Source organism: Fukomys damarensis, unplaced genomic scaffold (assembly GCF_012274545.1).
Source record: "Fukomys damarensis isolate Sample0158 unplaced genomic scaffold, DMR_v1.0_HiC HiC_scaffold_13, whole genome shotgun sequence".
Classification (NCBI taxonomy): Eukaryota; Metazoa; Chordata; class Mammalia; order Rodentia; family Bathyergidae; genus Fukomys; species Fukomys damarensis.
In genome coordinates, this window is record NW_022900925.1 from 15,065,509 (window position 1) to 15,073,274 (window position 7,766).

Here is a 7,766-nt window from a genome sequence, read left to right on the forward strand (position 1 = left end):
GCGCAGCTTCCACTGAGGAACCTTTGGTTATCTCCCAGAGAGTTGTTCTGGTCACCATGCCTCAGTTGTCCTCTCAGCTTTCACCTGTTCCATGCAACCAGAGATTTGTCTCCAGAAAGGAACCCAGCTGCCTCTCTGGTCAACATGCCATTGGCTCAGTGGGAATTGGCCAAAAGGTGCTGGAGCAACCTGCCCTCTGCTTTCAGAGTGGCAGCAGCTCTGATAGCTTTTAACTAGCTGGCAGAGTAACCACTGTTAAGTAGAGCTCCATAAGGCACAGAGAAAAGCCTGAGCTATCTTCATCTAAGATGACCTCCCTGTTAACAAATCCTCATTTCTATGGGCTCAATTTAAATGTTCTTAGGAAAAGGTAGGAACACTTCAGGGTTCCTTTGTCTCTAATCTTATGTGCCAAAAAGCGGGGCAGGGGGCATACAAAGTGGCAGCAAAGATCAGAAAAAGGAAGTCTCAGGCCTGGGATTTAGCTCAGTGGCACCATGCCTGCCTCACAAGCGCAAGATCCTGAGTTTGATTGTCAGTGCTAGGAAAAAAGTCTTTTCTTCTCATTCTCATGATGAGTTACGGAGACAACTTGCTCATGAGTCAACCCCCTCAGCCTGGAAAGGCAAGAATGGGAAATCTCAAGAGCTCAGATTTCCTCCTCACCAGCAGAAAAGTTCAGACCAGAAAGGAAACAGAACAGACTCAACATTCCCTCTAGGGTGGAGAGGGACAATTGGGGCCAGTTTGTTCCAGTGAAACCTGTCCCCCAACCCTTAAGAATGGCGGTCAGCCTGTTACCTTTTAACTGGCAGATGGGGTCCCATAATTTTTTAATAGGCAAGTATATTTCCTAAATTTGAACTAGACTTCATTAAAAGACCCACTGTATAGCATTTCATATCAAAGTCCATTAGGGGACATTCTAACATTACTTTTCCCTGGTGTTGCTGCCTAAAATAACAAACCACAGCAGTCAAAGAGGTCAAACAAGGAACACTAGTAAGTTCAGCAACTAAGTCCAAATATAACATGTACAAACAGGAATAAACAGTCTCATCAAAGAAACATAATCTTCCCATGCTCTCGATTTAAATTTACCATCATTTTAACAAAAGACAATTCATAAAAGAGAAGCATGGCATAAAAATTCAAGGCATAAGCAATTAACAAACAGGGATGACAATTTTTAATTCCCTAAGCAAGTCACAGCGTGAATCTATGAAACAAAAACAAACTCTTATCTCCCTCCAGTTATCTCAGTGGGACCTCCAAAATGATCTGGGCATGATAGAAGGGAAATAGGTATAACTCCCAACCTGCTAGATGTCTGCTACACCAAGTTCATGTTCCCAAAACTGAAGAATGTATTCTAAGGAACAAGGGAGGTTAAGAATGGAAAATATTTTTTGAGGGATAGGCAGCTCCTGCCTGAGAAGGACAGAAGGGCACCCAGAAAGTGGGTTGTCTTGGACCTCACTTACAGGGGAGGCTTTATAGAGCAAAATCACAAGGTGGGTACAAGGTGGGACAAAACTATGATCAACCAATTAGATTACAAGCATACAAGCATAGTCACCTAGGTAATACTGATCCAATGGGGAAGCAAGTCACGTAGCAAGTGTACACGGAAAGAACAAGGACCTTTCCTGGAAGGGATGGGTCAGGAGGTCTTGGTCCCCCACCCAAGGGGACTGATGCTGATCTAGAATATCAATCATTATTGTTCATCCCTTGGGGAAGTATGTGGGTATAGTCTTTAGACTTGCCTTCAACGAATGCCACCGTTGTAATGTGTTCTCATCTTCTACACTGACTTCTTTGAGGGCCTATCCCTGACTGCCTATAATATTTCTAACTAAGGCTGGGGGTTTAGCTCAGTGGTGCTACTGCCTGCCTCTTAAACACAAGGTCCTGAGTTCTATCCCCAGTACAAAAAAATATAGATAGATAGATAGATAGATAGATAGATTAGCTGTCTATAATACTATTATGGTTTAAAAATCAAATACAACTGAGCATGATGGCTCATACCTATAATTCCAGCATTCTGGTAGACTGAGGCAGGAGGACTATGAATTCAAGCCCAACCCAGGAAATTTAGTGTCATAGACCTCTTAAGATAAAAAATTTTAAAAGGGGCATAGATGCAGCTCAGTGGAAAAGGGAAATAAGGCACCAAGATGGTGCATGCTTATAAACCCCAATGACTCACAAGGCTGAGGTAGGAGGGTCATAAATTGAAAGCCACCTTGTTCAACTTAGCTAGACTGTGTTTCAAAATAAAAATAAGAGGGCTGGGAATGTAGCTCAATGGAAGAGTGAAGAACGGCCGTGGGCTTTATCCCTGTTAGTGCAAAAAAAAAAAAAAAAGCAAATACAAGTCAGGCCAAATGGCACACACCTGTAATCCCAGCATTCTTGGATGCTGAGACAGGAGGATCTGAAACTCATGTCAGCCTTGGCAAATGAGCAATTTGGGCCTCAAAATATAAAATAGAAGAACTGGGAATGTATATCAGTGTAAGGGCGTGGGGTTCAATCCCCAATACCAAAACACACACACACACACATTCCATAAGCAAAATTTTAAATATTTTGGAAGTAAAGGTATATGAGTCCCTTTGTGATTTCTGTATAGGAAAGTTGGTTTTATTTTGTTCTCTCTCCCTCTCTCTCTCTCTCTCTCTGTCTCTGGTTTTTTGAGACAGGGTCTCACTATGTAGTTGAGACTGACCTGGAACTCACTATGTAGCCCAGGCTGGTCTCAAACTCACAGTCATCCTCCTGCCTCAGCCTCTTGAGTGCTGGGATTACAGGTGTGCACCACCACGCCTGGTTTGTTTTCTCTTTTTAAACAAGACACCAAAAGAAACACAAATTAGAAAAGACTGACAAATGTGACGTGAAAATTAAAAACCTGTTTTTATGAAAAGGTACCATAAGACACAGAGAAAAGACAAGCCTCTCACTAGAGGAAAATATTTGTAGCACAGGTAACTGACAAAAAGATTACTAACTGTAACATAAAAAGTACTATGAATCAATGAGAAAGCAAAAAACCCTTTGACAGAAAAATAGGCCCAGATAATTCACAGTACAAGAACCTCAAGTGGCCCATAAACTTAATGAAAGATGGGTTAGCAGCCGTGACGGCACACACCCATAATCCCATCTACTCCAGAGGCTGAGGCGGGAAGCTCACAAGTCCAGGTCCAGTCGGGACAACTTAGTGAGACCCTATCTGAAAATATAAAAATAAAAAGGGCATGGGAAGTGTAGCTCAGTGGTACAGCACCTGTCTGCCCTCAGGCCAACCTCCCAATACTGTCACACACACAAGAAATTTATCCTCATTGATTACCAGGGGAAGGCAAATTAAAACCAGAGTGCTGCCAATCAACTTGGTGGAAATCGTGAACCAGCAAAGTGCAGCTCTGCTAGCACCACATGACACCAGGTAATGCTGGACACCGCCAAAAGCTGACACAGCCAGCTGCTGGTCACTGCTGCTGCTGGCTGTCACCATCCAATGCTACCTTGTTGTGGACCTCATAGGCCGCTGGATGCAGTCTTCCTCAGCTGCTGGTGTCTGGAGCTCTTGTGCTGACAGCTCTGAGTGTGTATTGCTCTTTCATTGGAAACAACTGCTCTGTCTATGCCACTCAGGATAAAAATACCAAATAGATTTACAGTACTCTTGGAGCCCACACTACCCTAGAAATAAATCACGAGCAGGTTTTTGGGGACACCAGAGCGAGTCTTCATTTTAACAGGGCCTGTAATCCCAGCACTCAGGAGGCCAAACCAGGAGGATCACTGGGAGTCCAGGATCAGCCTGGGTTACATAGTGATTTCAATGCCAGCCTAAACTACATAGCAAGTCTCTGTCTCAAAAAAACAGTAAGTGAATTAATTACTTAAATTAAATAAAACAGTTAAAATTTTGCCTATTGGATATGTGCTTTTTTGTTTATTTCTGGTACTGAGGATTGAACCCAGGACCTTCACACTGAGCTATATCTCCAGGTCTTCTGCTTTTTATTTTGAGACAGAGTCTTGCTAAATAACCAAGTTGGCTAGGCTGGCTTGTACTTGAGCCCCTTTCCTCAGCTACTGGCAACCCGCATTAGCTGGAGTCATTTGATGACATTAGGACCACCAGCAGAACAGCACGTGGCTGATCCACCATTTCCATCTGAATTGAGTAGAAGAACCTTAGACTCATTAGCAGTAGTAAGAAACTTTAGATTGGCAAAATTTAAACATCTGACAATATCAAATGTTGGTGAGAATGTGGACAACTAGAATTGCTTCTCTAGCTAGTATATGTTAATAGGGCCACTTTGAAGAACAATCTGGCAATAAGTGTCAAAATTGTACATAACCATATGTAGCAGCCCAGGAAGCTAAAGACACAGGAACTCAAGCTGGATGTGGTGGTATATATCTATAATTCCAGCACTTGGGAGGCTGAGGCAAGAGGATCATGAGTTTAACGCCAGCTTTGGTCTACACAGCAAAACACTGTCTCAAAAACAAAACAAAACAAAAGACTGACAAACTCAAACTTACAACTTAGCAATTCCTGGGTATGCAAGCTAAAAAGATTCCTGGTGCTGCAGCTTTGTGGTAGAGTGCTTGCCCTAGCATGCTAGAGGCCATGAGTTAGTTTCCCAGCACTGGGGCACTGGGGGGAGGCAGGGAGGGAGATTTAGCTCAGTGGCACCACACCTACCTTATAGGCACAAGATCTTGAGTTCGATTGCTGGTATTGAAAACATTTTTAAAAAGGAAACTTCCTATTAGAGTTTATATCTCAACGTCCCCCTAGAGCCTCCGGCACTCACAGGTGCAGCTTTTGGAAGAAGTATGTACAAGACTGTTACAGCAGCATTGTTTGCCATGCAAAAAACTGGCAGGCCCCTCAGTCTCCATCAATGGGAGATTTGATAGAGTGGAAAAGTCTAATGATGTCCAAAGTCTCATTCTAGATTAGAATGGGCACTATTGATTGATGTCCCAAATTGGTCAATGTGGCTAAAACTGAGACACAGGTCACGCTTCCATAATAGTAAATGTACTGCAGAGGTGACAGTGAGACCCATAATGTTTTGCTCAAGAATAATGAAAACTGTTGACTTTCACTACTAGAAATGAATGATTAAAATGAATAATGCAGAATCTAGATCATGTGCCATAATACCAATATATTATGTATAATTCAAACTCTAGGCTCCTAAAGTGTAAAATGCTGGGAGAATTCTGGATATAAGATACCACGGATTTTGAAGTTTTCATTCTTTGTCTGTAATTCAAGGGGAGATAAAAGAATTGTGGGCAGATAGGATGACTGGACTTAGGATCAGTTCTTTTATAAAGGGCTATCTTGAGGCCGGGGATTTAGCTCAGAGGTTCTACTGCCTGCCTCACAAGTGCAAGGTCCCAAGTTTGACCCCTGGTACCAAAAAAAGGAAGGGGGGCTATCTTGAAGACAAAGAACCTCATTAAAGTGATCTTGATGAGTACTGAATTACATATGAAATTCCTTAAATAAAAAATATATTTAATTTTATAAAGAAGTCTAATGGTGTTAACAGCTTCTGTCCTGCTCTAATACCAGCTCCACCTGGAGTTCCAGACAGAGGAAAAGGACAGTAAGTAAACAGGGCTCAAGTTAATAGTAATAAAACACCCAGGAAGCAACTAGCTACCAAAGCCCCAGGCAAGAGTGTGCCCTTTACCGGGAAGATGAAGAAGCCTCATCACAGGCCCACTACTGAGGTACTCAGTGAAATTAGATGTTACCAGAAGTCCACTGAACTAGGCCAGACATGGTGGCAACACAGGCCTGTAATCCCAGCAGCACTTGGAACTTTGAGAGGCTGAGGAAGGAAGATTGAAAGTTCGAGCCTAACCCCGACAACTTAGTGACATTTTCCCCCCTACTGTGCTGGGATAGAACCCAGGGCCTCACACAAACTAGGCAAGAGCTGTATCAGTACCCCACATTCTACCTGGCATTTTGATGACACCAACTTGTGTGCTATCCATGCCAAACTGTCACAATTATGCCAAAAGACACCAAGCAGCTCTCTACATCATACATGTGGAGAACATGTGTAAGAATCTACAATAATGGGAAATACTTATTTCTCAAAAAAGAAAAACATATCTTCCTATTATTGCTAGTCCTGATCTTAAATATTTTCCCTTTGGGGTCAAAAGATGCCTAAGTAAGCTGGGTGTGCTGTTTCATGCCTTTAGTTCCAGCTACTCCGGTGGCCCAGGCAGCAGGATCACTTGAGCTAAGAGTTTAAGACCAGCCTGGGCAACATAGCCCCCTACTCAAAAACAAAATAAAGTTCAGGATGTCCTGGTGGTTCACTATCGGCCTTTTCATCCTCATTTGTCCTACTGTTTGCCATTGGTGAACTGGAAGTCTGTCTTTGCGTCTTTCTTAAGTGTTTTCTCAGTTTTATTTTTGTTGTCAGCTGTCCTTGGTTTAATCTCTGGGTTATCACCCAAATCTTCCTGATATAGTTGCACCCTAGCTTCTGGGTCTCTAACGACTCACAGACATTCTCATCTCCATAACATCAGAGAAAACAGCTTATCAAATCAACCACAATCCTTTATCCCAACCAGCAACACAATATGATCAAGCACAACTTGGAAACTGACCCCCTGTGGTAGTCACTAGTCTATCACCCTTAAACCATTTGAATTAAAATGAAATCAAGAAGCAGTCTGAAACATGTCTGCAGTGAATAAACTTTTCAATATAGTATATTTACCATTTAGGATGAGGGCTCAGACAGTGCTAGGACTCAAGACCCCTGATCTCAGTTAGCTGATGGCTGAACCCCATGACACAGACTGACCTCAGGCTGCAAGGCCCAGATTGAGTTCCCCAACCTTCTGAATGGTTGAACTCCACACCTTTCTATTACAGGTTTCCCACGCCCTTTCTTTAAAGATATTCAATGTTGGGAACTCAGAAAAATACCCTCTATGACCACCTCTGCCTCTGCAGAGTGGGTCCAAAGACTGGCTCAATCAGGAGGTCTGAGAGTGTGCCGGGGGGGGATGCTACCTTCCTGGTGCTGGAGTGATGGTGGCTCCTGGTGGGGGAAGGCGTGGCTATCCTTCCCGCGGTGGATCAGGGCCCAGGCAGCCCTCCTGGTGCCTGAGCGATGGCGGCTCCTGAACTCAAAGCACAGGAAGTAACAAAACAGATCAATCAGGCTCTAGAAAAATTCAAAACAGAAATAATTTCCCAGATAACCATAGAGATAGTGAGCAAAATGAAAGACGTGATTTGAGACTCTAGAACAGAAACTGACAAAAAAATAGATGAGCTCAGTACCACAATAGAAGCCATGAAGGTCCAGCATAAGAAAGAAATGGAAACAATAAATGCCCAACATAGGAAAGAAATGGAATCCATAAAACAGATTCAAACAGATATCCAGGAGATTCAACACTCCATTGAAAGTGTATGCAACAGAATAAGAGAATGCAAAGATAGAATCTCAGATATTAAAGATAAGATGGCAGTCAGTGACCATGAAAAGAGAGGTCTCTTAAAAACAGTAGGGGATCTTGAGAAATCGATCCAACAACTCCTAGATGATGCAAAGAAGAATAACATAATTCTGATAGGAATACATGAAGTAGCAGGAGAAAATACAAATTACTTTAAAAAGCTGTTCACAGAATTAATGACAGAAAACTTCCCAAACAGAGGGGAAGAATTTTAGACA

General features: G+C 42.6%; 1 non-coding gene across 1 annotated transcript; it reads left to right on the forward strand.

Moving 5' to 3' along the window:
• Window positions 1–4,981: 4,981 nt before the first annotated feature.
• LOC117285906 lies at window positions 4,982–5,115 on the forward strand. Its single transcript, XR_004517038.1, has one exon. It is a non-coding gene; the product is annotated as a small nucleolar RNA SNORA1 (small nucleolar RNA).
• Window positions 5,116–7,766: the final 2,651 nt, after the last annotated feature.